This window comes from Protopterus annectens, chromosome 4.part0, assembly GCF_019279795.1.
Source record: "Protopterus annectens isolate FY-2018-M chromosome 4.part0, PAN1.0, whole genome shotgun sequence".
Taxonomy (NCBI): Eukaryota; Metazoa; Chordata; order Ceratodontiformes; family Protopteridae; genus Protopterus; species Protopterus annectens.
In genome coordinates, this window is record NC_056733.1 from 871,746,424 (window position 1) to 871,761,338 (window position 14,915).

At 38.8% G+C, this 14,915-nt stretch overlaps 1 protein-coding gene across 1 annotated transcript in view; it reads right to left on the bottom strand.

The window, feature by feature from the left end:
• The window catches only part of ADORA2A (adenosine A2a receptor), a 431,532-nt gene that overhangs the window by 376,973 nt on the left and 39,644 nt on the right, over positions 1–14,915 (bottom strand). The gene's annotated exons all lie outside the window — the stretch shown is intronic.

Sequence of the window (14,915 nt, forward strand, 5' to 3'; positions counted from 1 at the left end):
TCTTTGGCATGGATGACTGTTCTGGAGAATGCTGCACTTGTTTCCTTGTCTTTGACTTTGCCTTTGTTGCTGTGGTAGTCTTAATTGTAAGTTGTGAAGGTCTGAAGACACCCTCAGAAGCTGGTGCCTTCTCAGCGGCTCCAGACCCATCTGAGGGCATAATTTCCATAGGCCCAATACCTTGAGTTTCCACAGGCCTCGGGGCCTCCACGTGGCTGTCGGTTGCGGCCTGTGGCTCTGAGGTAGCAGGTGTCAGGGGCTGCGAAAGCACCTCACTGAGAACCAGCGAACCGGCAACTGGCTTAGTAGAGGCTTCATCATAGGTTTTGGACCTCGGATGCCTGTCTCTTTCTTTGTCTTTGCGTTTTTTTATATATTCCGGTCATCAGCTGGTCCGATGGCATTATATAGTTAAATCTTCGTCCAAAGTAATGTAAAGCAAATTCAAATTGACATTTAATAGTGCGTTTATTGAATCTAGCACAAAACCGACAACTAGTAACGTCGTGATCAGGGCCTAGGGAAGGAATGCAGTAAGAGTGAAAGTCCTTATGAGGTATTTGCTTCCCACAAGAAATACAATTATTAACTTTTACTGACATTGGTCTGAAGCAAGAAAAAGTTTCCCCAACGGGGTACTTAGCTTTATTGAAGACTTCGGTTCTGAAATTCAAATTTGAAAATCTCAGGAGTCGGCCGACTGACACTTGCGTACTGCTTTTGCTTCGGGCACTACATGGCAAGAAAGACTGAAGAAAATGGCGTCGGTTGCAACTTTTATACTCCTGGCGCACTGACGTCAGGGAGGAGGTGACAGCAACCGACGCCAGACCAAGACTTTGGAACTCAGGCCGACTGCGGGTCGCCTGCCGGCGGATAACCCAAGTGTAATGACTGCAACAGTGAAACACGATGAACATCTGCTTTTCCATAATTAGCATGTAGTGCATGCAGCGCCAAGATTATGCTAGCTACAGTATCACAAAAAAAAAAAAAAAACAGTTAAGTGCTTCTATGGTGCGCAACCTGACCTTAACAATTGTTGAGCACCCATGCTTCACTTGTTAAGCTCTGATATCACTCTAGGCCAGCAAACAACAGTGTCAGAATTAAAAGCAGTTTTCTTTCTGCCTGCTGTCTGTATTAGTAATCTTCCCTGACTTATTTGACTTTCTTACTCTAACATAAGACAAAGTGTCATGTTATCTTTTTGACAGCACTTGCTATGTGCTTTATAGCTTTGAAAGCTGACAAAACACTTAGCAGTGTAACTAGTGGTACATGGAGCAGATGAAGCTCGATGCATTGCAAAGAATTATGATGGGGTTTCCAAATGTAAGCCTAAATTACGTGTTCTCAATGTGGATGCCACGATTTACTTCTCAAGCTTTACTCTAGAGGTGAACTTGGCACCCACGTCTCAAACACATAATTCTGTGGTTATGATCAGAGACCCACTCATAATCCTCTGTATAGTGGACTATACCATCTGAGTAGAGTGGTGTGCTCCAGAAGCTAATAAAATGCATAGCTTTGTGTGTCACACCAAGATTTGTTAAAAGTAAATGTCACTAATACTGAAGTAAATAGTCCAATAATCAAATTCAAGTGAAACTCACTGGCCCTTTGTCTCCACCTGAATAGGTGGCCAGACGTTTTTTTATAGCTATTACAAATTTACATGAAATATAAGCAGGCAATAAGCTAGTAAAGGGCTGGTACCAGGTACTTCCCAACTGTACACACCTGAATTACATTGTCATCTACGTACTTATTTTATATAATACTTCTGACAGTGCCACTGTTTAAACAGACCACTGCCCCACATTTGCCACTGGGAAAACAAACATCTGTGGGTTTTTGTGGGTTCTTTCCTCAAATCAATCAATATGATACATACTGAAGTACTGATAATGTTGGGTGTGCATATATATATATATATATATATATATATATATATATATATATATACATGGATCTACTTCAGTAGATCAAACTTTTACTAGTTCGAACCACATATGGCCGAGACTGTATGTTCGAACTCGTAAAAGGTCGAACACTGACGTAAAACCACATAAAACCAAAAACACAAAACTAAACGTCTATAGCAGGGGGGTTATGCCCCCTGCACCCCCCACAGCCCCCTTACTTAAATATATCAACTCTGCGATCGCACTACATTGTGGAAATGGGAAATCTTCCCTTTTCGCTCTGTACGGAGATCTCCATTCAGTCAGATTTGACTTTTACAAGTTCGAACATATGGTCTCGGCCATATGTGGTTCGAACTTATAAACGTTCAGTCTACTGAATGGGACCCATATGTATATATATATATATATATATATATATATATGTGTGTGTGTGTGTGTGTGTGTATATATATATATATATATATATATATATATATATATATATATACACACACACACACACACACACACACACACACACACACACACACACACACACACACACACACACACACGCACACACACACACATATTTATATATATATCTACACACACACACACATATTTATATATATATATATATATATATATATATATATATATATATATATATATATAAACACACAGCAATCTGTAGATAAAACATGGCCTGTGAAATGTAGAATGCATGTGATAATAGAGAGCACAGAACTGGGCAGTGTGGTAGTGAGATAACAATGCACAGCTGTTTTTGCAATATGTTGAGCTGTACAAAGCAGATGTCGTGTCATCTCTCTCTGTACACATACCAAGGTCATTTTCTCATGATGTCAAACTCGGTGGATGCCACAGGAGACAAAGTCAAGATATTCTCTGCATCAACAGCCTGATTCTCTGGAATTAAATGACAAAAACAGCACAAGTGTGTTGTCTTTAAGCACATCTATCCTCCCTGCCCAATCAGTTCTCCTTACAGATCAAGAAAGGGGTCTTAAATCTGCAAAATGGATTCGGTCACTGTGCAACCCAGGTAAGCTAGTAATTAGACAGTTATTTCCTAATGTACCAAAGGGGCAGTGCCACAAATGCCACATTACTGAACTTCTCTTGTGCCACAAATACCATATTACTGAACTTCTCTTGTTTAACTGTGGTACAGTACTAAACGAGTCCAGTAATGAGTACATGTCAGTGTGGACTGGCTCCACAGTGTAACCCAACAAGGAAAGGGACACATGTCCACAGCCATGCCACAGCATGGAAAGCTCTATCACCTTCTGTGAGGCATAGCAGAGGCAGCAGAACCATGGTCACCAATGTACTTCAGCCATCCTAAATCACCTAATTGCAGCCATGCATACAGAAAAAATATCAGAAATGAGGAACTTGGTGCAGATTGGGATGTACTTTGCTGCTTATACAGTACTTCAAAAAATGGAAGGCTTCCAGTGATCCTCAGAATATCACATTCAACAAGCCGTGCTGGTGGGCATCACAGTAGTTTCTACAATGATGCAACAAGCAGAAGAGGCAACTAGGGAATAAACATATAAAGAATTGGTAAAGGTGGACATTAAGCATGTCCTTGTCCTGCAGATGCACTTACTCGTATCATGAAGTGGCAGAAAATCTACATGCAATGCTGAGCTGTATGGCTAATACAGACATAATTTGTGATTTATTTAGCAAAGCCTGAAATGAAGTGTGTGTTTACTTAGTTTTGTTTATTATTTCACCTAATTCAATGTTATTTCATTTAACTTGTTGACTGATGTAAATGTCACATTTTCAGTGGAAACTAATAGAAAAGCCCCAAAAAAGTACAATACAATTGACAGTAATTGCTAAATAAATAAACATATAAAAGATTACAAAACTACTATGCACATCATCAGAACAGCAACATTGTATACAATAAGATAAGCAGGAAAAGCAAAAGTAACTTTATGTATATAAAAACAAATGAAAATAAGTCATAAAATAATAAGAACTATACAAACGACAACATACATTGTAAAAACCTATTTAGCTGAAAAGTATCAATTTAATAAGCTGGAAGAACGTGAGCTGAAAAGGTGAGCAGAACTGTTTAAGGTGCCTTGTCTCCCATCATTCTGATACATATGAAACAAGCTTTTCCTTCGAGTAACAATATTTTAAGGTACTTTTCTTCACAGCTGCTTTAAGTGTTACTATGTGAAGTGTATCTGCTTGGTATATACATCTCTCAGGTGACCTGTCTGCCCACGCACAGCCACCTTAAGGGCTGAGAATGGTATTACATTCTCGTTTATGAAAGCCATGGCTCTTACACAGTAGCTACCATTACTGGATATCCTACTTTGGATGACAAGTCTTAACATACATGTGAGCTACGAAGGAGTACAGCACATCCCACAGATGTGGGTTTGATTTCAACAATATTTGTAGTACTATGTGATGAAGCAGTCACCTATCCCATGACAGATCTGTCCCATGGTCAAAAAACAGACTATTCTTCTAAGTGGTCTTTACCTCTTAATAGTAACTGTGCCTTCCATTTTATTTATTAGAATGGTGCAAGACTGAAAACTATGGCAAAAAACATTGTCACCAGTACTTTGCAGACCTGTTGATAGCAGTTATAGTCAGACCCTAACCCAAACAGCACCATATAACTATCTAAAAAAACTCTCTCCTCCAATGACTGGTTGTTGTTTTCTTTTAAAGTGCATCTTCTTTATAAGACAGTAAAAGTGCATCTGCCGCCACAAAGTTCACAGCCCCACTATCACAGCTAGCTCATCAACTGGCAAAGTAAGTGTTCTACGTGCAGACTTTTGTTATGCTTCTGACAAAAATGTGGAAAATTCATTACTTAAAATTTACTGGTATTTTTTTTGCTGATGACTTCTTCATTTAGAAGTTCCATTTCTCATGACTCCCTCGAGGGAACAAACATTTGACTCCAAAAAGTACTAAGGAATCAGCTTTTATGTGCTTTGTGTTACAGAGAGTCACACGCTAAACATATTTTTGCTTTGTACTTGGCTTTGTTGTCTCACTTCCTGGTTTGGGCATCTGCATGTCTTTTAATGATTCTTTTGAATAGTACCCTGGGGATGAGAACAGGATGGGGCAGACATGCAGACATGACCTTATGTCACCACGACGAGATACGTACAAAAGAAGGGACCTCAGTATCCTAGCTACATCAGCTGGCTGCCAAGTTTCTGGAATGGCACAAGTCTGACAAGGATGAAGAAACTTCCAAAAGGTCAGGCAAGTTGCCTTATAAAAGCTAAGTTGGCCCAATGAAAGGTAATATAATACCCATGTGCTCTAGTGTTTTGTTTTTTTTTTTACAATTTTAAAAACAAAAATAAATTTTCACTAAATTAAATTAGTTTGCACATTAAAAGGTTCTGTTAGAATGGAAATATAATATTTTAAACACCATTGTGAATCATAAATTATATCATGTATGCAAATCAACTTTTGAAACATCTTTAAATGCAATGTATGACTGTTAATAATGCTTACGTTATCCCAGCTAACTCTTATGGAGAACTGCCTGCTTGTCCAGCTCAAGAAGCTGATATTAATAGATAACTACAGATTAGCACTAGGCTAACTGCCCTTAAAGGGCATTTTAAGCCTAGCCACTAGGAAAATGAAACCCTGCACCTTGTGTTTGAAAGGTAAACACCTTAACCATTATGCAATCTCAAACTTGTTCTAGGGTTGTACTGAGAAAGAAATCCATACTCTCACTGAGCTATTGTGCCATTCATGTTTTATTTTTCATTCTTTACAGTGAGGGAATCATAAACATTTGTTAGCATTACCTGCACAGTTTTCATAAAGCATTTCATATAATTTCAAACAGAATATATTATTGCATCATATTTTTTACAGCAAGCTTTCCTTATAAACATTGGACACTCTAAATTGTCCATAGGTTTGTGTGTGTGTGTGTGTGTGTGTGTGTGTGTGTGTGTGTGTGTGTGTGTGTGTGTGTGTGTGTGTGTGAGTGAGTGGTATGGATGAACTACCATGGCAGGGTAAACCTTCATTTGAGGTAATTGTCACTGCTGGAGTAACACCCCGACCCCATGTGCAAAAATGGGAAAAGGGGTTGAGGATGCATGGATGGATGGATTGGATGGTGGATGGATGGATGGATGGATGGATGGATGGATGGATGGATGGATGGATGGATGGACGGATGGATGGATATTGCAAATGCTTCCTTATCATGCATTTCACTTATGCCAACAAGCACGCCTTATGTTTTTTAAGACCATCGACACCCCTTCTGCTGTTCACTATCCCCTAATGATCAACTTTTTTTCTCTTTATTTATTTTCATCGTATCTCATGATGGTACTTCGGACTCAGTAAGTATCTTTAGATAATAGTGACATTATGTGTTAAGCTACATTGGTTGTTCTCTTTGTTCCTCAACCATTAGGCCTTTCAACTGCCCTATGTTGCAGGACTTCTTATTTTCAGGTTTCATTTACTCCTGCACAGGATGTCCCTATATTTGGTGGTATGCCCTTATTTTTAGGTCTGATCTGGCTCTTTGCATAATTTTCTCACCAACCCGCAATCACATAATTTTTGGAAGCCGCCTAGTACACAGAAAACCAGACTACATGACATAGATACTGCTGTCAACAATAATTTAAAGAACGAAGACCATACCTCTCGACATCTTAGCACAAGAAATCTGAACAAAGGTATAAATAATGGGGGGGGGGGCGGGACAAAGGCCCAAAAATAGGGACATATTTTAAATATTGCTTGTATAGACTTAGAAAGTTGCTAGAATAATAGGTTTTGCATTGGCATGCATTTTTCTGAAGGATATGAAGTCTGAAACTCAAATGTCTTGTCATTATTTAGTTAAATCCGTAATGATTTTTCCAGAAAAACACAAATTTTATGAAGAACACACCAAACGTATGAGGCAAAAATCTGGACAATCTGTGAAAATCTGGTCATTTGAGCGATGTGATGAAGGCACATTTTACATCTCCCTTTTTGTGAAGCAAAAATAAATGACCTTGTAGAATTTCACAATATAATTCATTAAAGAGTATAGACTTTACAGTGTCTGTTTGAGTAAGTGTGTGCTTATATTTTTCTATCATTTTTTAACTCTGTTTTTTTAAACGTGTAGTAAACTAAATTCACACTGGAAGTTGGAAGAGTCATGTGCTATTTAGCATTCAAATTTTATACTAATTAGATCTCCAGATTTTTAGATGGATGGATGTACTTTTCAAGGGCCTTTGTGTCTATTTCCAATGTTTTCAGGTTGAGAGGAATGCTTTAACCTGCCTGACTGCATATAGCTAAGGTTCTACTGTACCTAGAGTCTTTCTGCAACCATCTCTGAATCATGCTTTAAAAACTAACAATGTTAAATATTTCCAAAAAGTCATCTTCTTTCTTTAAGTTTTAAAGATTTAAGCTCCATGCTAATAATGCTGCTGTAGTACAGCGGTAGCGTTGTTGCCTCACAGCAAGAGGTTCTCCTGTTCAATTCTCAGCTGGAGTGCCTTCTGTGTGGAGTCTGCATGTCCTCTCCACAGTTGTGTGACCTCCAAAAGACATGCGTGAATGGGTGTGCCTTTGCTGAAGGTTAGGTTTTGGGCTGGCAACTCAGCACTGTAAAAATCTACTGTCAATCATTAGCGGACTGGAGTTCTGCTGTGGTGACCCCTAACCAGGAAAAGACAAACTAATAATGCTTCACGTGTACAGAAATATGCATACACTGGAAGCAGTGCAATTAATTTACTGCACGGCTTCTCATTGTCTACTACCGGAACTTTTTTGAACATTACCAAAAATAACACGCCGGGCTTGTTATCATTTTCAATATTTTCAGCAACATCCAGCTTTTTTTTCACACTACTGTCTTTTCCTTCCTGTCATGCTGTCTATGTTTTCTACATATATTCTAGACAACCTGGACATTATGTTGTCTCCTACACACGTTTTAGTTTCTGCCCAATCTTTCAAGAGCTAAAAAAAATGCCTAGCCTTTGTACTGTTTTATTGTGTCACTGTAAAAATGACTCCATCTAAATCCCCCAAAAAATATTAATGTCTCCTCCTCCTTCTTGTCTACATTGTATGTGGTCAAGATTATTAGAATATCATGACATGACGTGGCAGTTTCAACTGGATGCTAGTGCCAGTCCAGGTCTGACTGATGTTATTTCAATTATGAGTGTCTTAAAAATGACAGCCTTGACTTTTTGATAAGTAGGTACATTATTATTTAAATGAATAGGCTACAAGCACAGCTTTTTATTACTATTTTCTGACAATCTGATATTATAGGTTCATAGTTTCATAGGAGGTTACCAGGCTAATGGCCCTAGGACCTTTACAAGCCTAGCCATGTAAAAACCCCAAGTACCCTAGCTGACCTTAGTTAGATGGTCATTGTTTGCACACAATACTATGATCAGCATCGAGTGCCCCTGTCCATGAGGGCCACAGGTGCCACCCCTGGGATGAATTTGTGGTTTCCCATCCAATTGTCAAGGTTGCACTTAAATAGGGTCATTGAAGAGCTCTGCTTCACATGAAATGAGCATATTCTAGAGGAGCGGCAATCTCTGAGAGACATATCTGTCTCTTGTGAAAGTTTTATTAATGTCACAGGCCAAATTGAGATCTCTGGAGCAAGTGACTCTTGTCTCATTTGATTTGTGGATGTGCAGCATATCTATTATGGCAGGGTGAGAGACTACTCTGTAGGCCAAGCACAGGTCACCTCTGCGCAGCCTATACAATAGTGATAGGGCTTTCAGTCTTTCCATGTAGGTCATGTCTTGGATGCCCTGAATTCTCTTGGTTAGAAACCTCTGTCATCTCTCCAGCTGCTGCAGGTGTCTGGTGAGGTACATACAGAAGGGAACATTGTCCTGAATCAGTCATCTGATAAGGGCCGAGCACAGCAAAATAATGACCTCGTGGTCTTGGATGCAATGCCCTTACTTATGACATGGGCAGTGTAGAAGGCTTTCCTCCCTACTGTGGACACATGGGGATTGAAGTTTAAATTGCTATTGACCTGAGTTCCCAAGTCATTGGAGTGTTTGAGTTTAGAGGGGTGCTGTCTATATTGTAACTAGCAGGGGCTACTTCTCTGCCAAAGGGGATAATGAGGCATTTTTTTTGCATTTAGTTTCAGTCCATGGCCCTAATACCAGTCCTTTGTCTGTGTCAGTCCCTTCTGTAATTTTATGATGGCTTTGGGGGACTCTGTAATTGCTCCTAGTTTATAGTCATCCCAGGCCACCAACGTTTGACTGGACTTCAGAAAAATAAATTCCAAACAGTACAGGGCCCAGTACAGATCATTGTGGTACACCACTGGTAACTGGTCTACTGGTGGAGGTGGATTCTCCAACTTTAACAGTTGTGCGTTCTATCAGTGAGACAGTTTGCTACCCATCTAGTGAAGAATGGGTTGATACCCAGCTGGGAAAGTTTCTCAATGATCCCTGAGTGGGGAATTGTGTCAAATGCCTTGGCTAAATCAAGATAGGTGGTGTGTAGTGCTTTACCTTCATCCAGGGCTTTGGTGACTTTCTCAAAGAAGTGCACCAGGTTTAATAAGCAAGATCTACCCTTGATGAAATCAAACTGGGTTGGGTCAAGAGTTTGAAGGTTGCCTATGTCCTGGTTGATAAGGGCCATTATGACTCCGTCCATGGCCTTGCATATAAGGCTGGTCAGGCTAATGTGTCTATAGTTCCTAGGGTCAGTTTATGGACCCCCTTTGTGCAAGGGGATTACTGTTGCTGTTCTCCACTTCTCCTGCACAAAAGCAGTGCTCAGGCTGTGGTTAAAGATACCGCTAAATGGTTCCACTTGGTCTTGTTTTAGATTGTTTAGTATTCAGCCTGGGATGTTACCTGGTCCCACAGAGGCTGTAGTTTTGGCCTTGGAGAGCACTCGAATAACCTGTTCTTTGGAGATAAATGGTAGAGGACAAGTTTCAGGAATGCAATGGGATATGACTGGTGGGGACAGGGGGGTGAAATTGTTATCAAATCTGTCAGCCAACAGGTTGGCAATTTCTTCAGGCTCTTTGTGAGTGGTGCTATCCACTATAAGTTCATCCCACAAATGGGTGTTCCTTTTGATGTTTTGGATGTAGCAAAAGAATGCATTATGATTGTATTTAGCTAGGGATGCCAGTCTGGTCTTGTAACTAGCTTTAGAAGACTTTACAAGGTTTCTGACTTACTTGTTTAGGCTGTTTAGGATAATCTTCCCTTGCTGATTATGTTTCTTCTTGTTCTTAGATATCAGTTTCTTTCTTTTGTTATATAACTTGTAAATGCAAATGTAAATTTGTAAATTTCTAATGTTCTCATGAAAAGCACATTACTGTAATGTTTGCATAAAACTTCAATGTCAGATGTTTGTTTGTTTTTTTTTGGAACTTTGTAATAACTGTCTGGAACTTTTCTCCTCGGGTCTCCACTGAAAACGGGCCACTGGCTCACTTGGACTAACCCGGTTAACAAATGACAAATAAATAACTTACTTACACTTGCAGTCCAGCGGGGTGGCTTGTTTTTGTGAGAGGACCTAGTTTTAGTCCTATCAGGTAGTGCCGAGTCAATACATTTGCTTAAGTGGCTATATAGGGCATTTGTGTACTTTTCTATATAGGAGTCAATGTTGCCTGGCCGGGGTACTCTCCATGGTCTTGAACCAAGTCTCACTGACTGCACAGACTTCAGCATCTTCCAAGGTGAGGAGTGCTTCCAGGGAGTGCAGCTTACTGTTTAGGCTCCTAGCATTAAGCAGCATGACCTTGAGTTTGTCTGGAGTGCTTTTCTATGTCAGAAGTTTTGTTGTTCTGACATAGCTAAAAAAGGCACTATGGAGGAGACACATGTCCTTGCCAGTATCCTAAAGCCTTGAGGAGACAGGTGAAGGCCATCTCTGGTGAAGCATCGAGGTTTGTCAACCATGTCTTCCCAGGCTGACAGGTACTAGATCCCCTTAAAGTGACACCAGAAGCTAAGCCAGTTGTTAAAATCAATTATTTTTTGTCTGCACTGTGGCATTATCCTAGTTGAAGGTACAATGCTGCTTAGGGCTAGGGACATACCTGCCCGGCACACAGTCTGAGAGCTCTATAATGTCTTTCTTCATATACTCCAGAGAGGTACATTTCAAGTCATTCACTCCAACATGTACTATGACAGAGTCATAACGTTTTTTGCTGCTGAGTAATTTGGCTGTGCGCATGACTTGGTGGATCCTGGTACACGACAGGTAGCTGACCGTGACCTTCTCCTTTTCCAGCCTGGTGAGAGGGACGTCTGTATGTCTCACTATTGAGTTGCCTATGACTAGGAAATTGGCTTTAGAAGTGTTTTGCCTTAGGGGTTTGATTGCTGAGACACTGTTATATGTACTGTTATGTGTACTGGTGGAATCTGTTCATGTACCAGTATGTGAAGGTTGTCTGCATTTAGGGGGGGTCTCTGACTTCTTGGTAAGCTCTTGGTGAGTACCTCTGCATATGTTGTTTTTTTTCTCTTGACTTTATCTTGTGTAAAAGGAGAGGTGTGTCAGCTCACACCTTTTTTGATGTCTTGTTTATTGTTTTGTGAGAGGGCTGATTCAAGTTTCATGATATAATGACATCTCTCACATACTGTATTAGTTTGCTTTAGGGGTAGATGGTTATCAGTATACATGACGCAATTGCTACATTGCCTCAGGATGTCCATGTCAATCAGGCTGGCTGGAGAAATGTTAGTAAACTGGCTGTCCATAGCAGTAGGTAATTACTGGTTTGTGGGTGTTTTTTTATTGAGATTCCATGTTTTGTGTGGACATCATTAATTTCTGATTAATTATTCATAACGTGACATTTTGACTGGTTAAGTGATGGCTTTTAAATGTGGAATTTGTAATTGTTACTCTTCTGATGAAGGTTTTTACTTAAGAATGAAACCACTTAGTATATCAATAAATGAGGATTTAGTGACTACTTGCAAACGACCTCTGTTTTTGTGGATTTGGATGGAGTATCTATATATGCCTTGTTTGTGTTTTGGTATCTATGTTTATTTATTTAACATTTGTTTACTGGGAAAGTCCAACTTGGAACAAGCCAATTTTCAGTGGACAGCCAGGGCGAAATGCTCCAGACATGTCTTTGGAAAGTGAGAGGAAACCAGAGCACCGAGAGGAAACCCACACGAACACAAGAAGGACATGCAGACTTTGCACAGAAGACATCCCAGCCAAGAACTGAACCAGAGAACCACTTGCTGTGAGGTGACAATGCAAACCGCTGCACCACTGCATCATCCTAAAGATGATTTTTTAGTTACTATTTCTCTGTTAACTTTTTTCTCTAGTAAGTATATTTGTGTAATAAACATTGTGAATATTAACCTTATTGGGTGTAAAGCTTTCATTGAACATATTCCAAAATCTACCACCTTTTATTAAATGTCAACTTCTTTTAATGCTACTGCAGATTAACACCACATCTAATTTAAGGAGAATCATTATTGCAGTAGCACATAATGTAAAGGAATAATCTGACTATGTAATGGAGTAATCTGATTATGTAAATGAGTAATCTGACTATGTAAATGAGTACTCTATGTAAAGGAGTAGTCTGATTATGTAAATGTGTAATCTGACTATTTAAAGGAGTACTCTGATTATGTAAATGAGTAATCTGACTATATAAAGAAGTACTCTGGTTATGTAAATAAGTAATCTGACTATGTAAATGAGTACTTTGACTATGTAAAGGAGTACTCTGATTATGTAAATGAGTAATCTGACTACGTAAAGGAGTACTCTGTGTAAAGGAGATATTTTAATAATTTAAAAGAGTAATCTGACTATGTAACGGAGTAAGTCTGATTATGTAAAGGAGTACTCTGATTGTGTAAAGGAGTCGTTTGACTATTTAAAGGAGTAATCTGACTATGTAATGGAGTACTCTGATTATGTAAAGGAGTAATCTGGCTATGTAAAGGAGTACTCTGATTGTGTAAAGGAGTAATTTGACTATTTAAAAGAGTAATCTGACTATGTAACTGATTAGTCTGATTATGTAAATGAGTAATCCAACTATGTAAAGGAGTACTCTGATTGGGTAAAGGAGTAATTTGACTATTTAAATGAGTAATCTGACTATGTAACGGAGTAGTCTGATTATGTAAAGGAGTAATCTGATTATGTAAAGGAGTACTCTGATTGTGTAAAGGAGATATTTTAATAATTTAAAGGAGTAATCTGACTATTTAACGGAGTAGTTTGATTATGTAAAGGAGTACTCTGACTATGTAAAGGAGTACTCTGGGTAAAGGAGTCATTTGACTATTTAAAGGAGTAATCTGACTATGTAATGGAGTAGTCTGATTATGTAAAGGAGTAATCTGAATATGTAAAGGAGTACTCTGATTGTGTAAATGAGTCATTTGACTATTTAAAGGAGTAATCTGACAATGTAACGAAGTAGTTTGATTATGTAAAGGAGTAATCTGACTATGTAAAGGAGTACTCTGATTGTGTAAAGGAGATATGTTAATAATTTAAAGAAGTAATCTGACTATGTATCGGAGTAGTTTGATTATGTAAAGGAGTAATCTGACTATGTAAAGGAGTACTCTGATTGGGTAAAGGAGTCATTTGACTATTTAAAGGAGTAATCTGACTATGTAATGGAGTACTCTGATTATGTAAAGGAGTAATATGACTATGTAAAGGAGTACTCTGATTGGGTAAAGGAGTAATTTGACTATTTAAAGGAGTAATCTGAATATGTAAAGGAGTACTCTGTGTAAAGGACTCATTTGACTAGTTAAAGGAGTAATCTGACTATGTAAAGGAGTACTCTGATTGGGTAAAGTAGTAATTTGACTATTTAAAGGAGTAATCTGAATATGTAAAGGAGTACTCTGATTGTGTAAAGGAGTCATTTGACTAGTTAGAGGAGTAATATGACTATGTAAAGGAGTACTCTGATTGTGTAAAGGAGTCATTTGACTATGTAAAGGAGTATTCTGACTAAGTAACGGAGTAGTCTGATTATGTAAATGAGTACTACGACTATGTAAAGGAGTACTCTGATTGGGTAAAGGAGTAATCCGACTATGTAAAGGAGTACTCTGATTGGATAAATGAGTAATTTGACTATTTGAAGAAGTAATCTGACTATGAAACGGAGTCGTCTGATTATGTAAAGGAGTAATCTGACTATGTAAAGGAGTACTCTGATTGGGTAAAGGAGTAATTTGACTATTTAAAGGAGTAATCTGAATATGTAAAGGAGTACTCTGATTGTGTAAAGGAGTCGTTTGACTATTTAAAGAAGTAATCTGACTATGTAACGGAGTAGTCTGATTATGTAAAGGAGTAATCTGACTATCTGACTTGATTTAAGAAGAATGATATTTCCATCCAGTTTTCACAAGGCACAAGTTCCATTTTCATGCACAGGCCAATATGGGCGAGGTTAGCCAGGTAACACCTGTCAATCAAAAAAAGCTGTTTTGACTAAAGTAAGGCAGCCAAATGGACAGCCAAACCAAGCCCCCCACCCCCAATATAATGACCTCTGATTCCACCGCAGGGGATGGGAGAAAATTGTCATGAAGGAATTTTTACTGACTGCCTTATGCCATTTCAATAGAGTAAATCTTGAATGGATGATATTTTCTCAGCACAGATGCCATACTCACACACACGTAGCACAAGTCACTTTCATAAGCCATGCCTACCAGCTGGGTCCAGTCTCCATTTATTCTCACTGCTCTAACCCATTAAGTTCTTTGGCTGCACTTCCTGTTCCTTGGCTGCACTTCCTGTTCCTTTGTCTGAAATTCCTTTGTTTATTACTTGTAGATCATTGTCCTCCTCCTTATCATCATCAGTCTTGTTTCATTATTTTACATAGTGCCT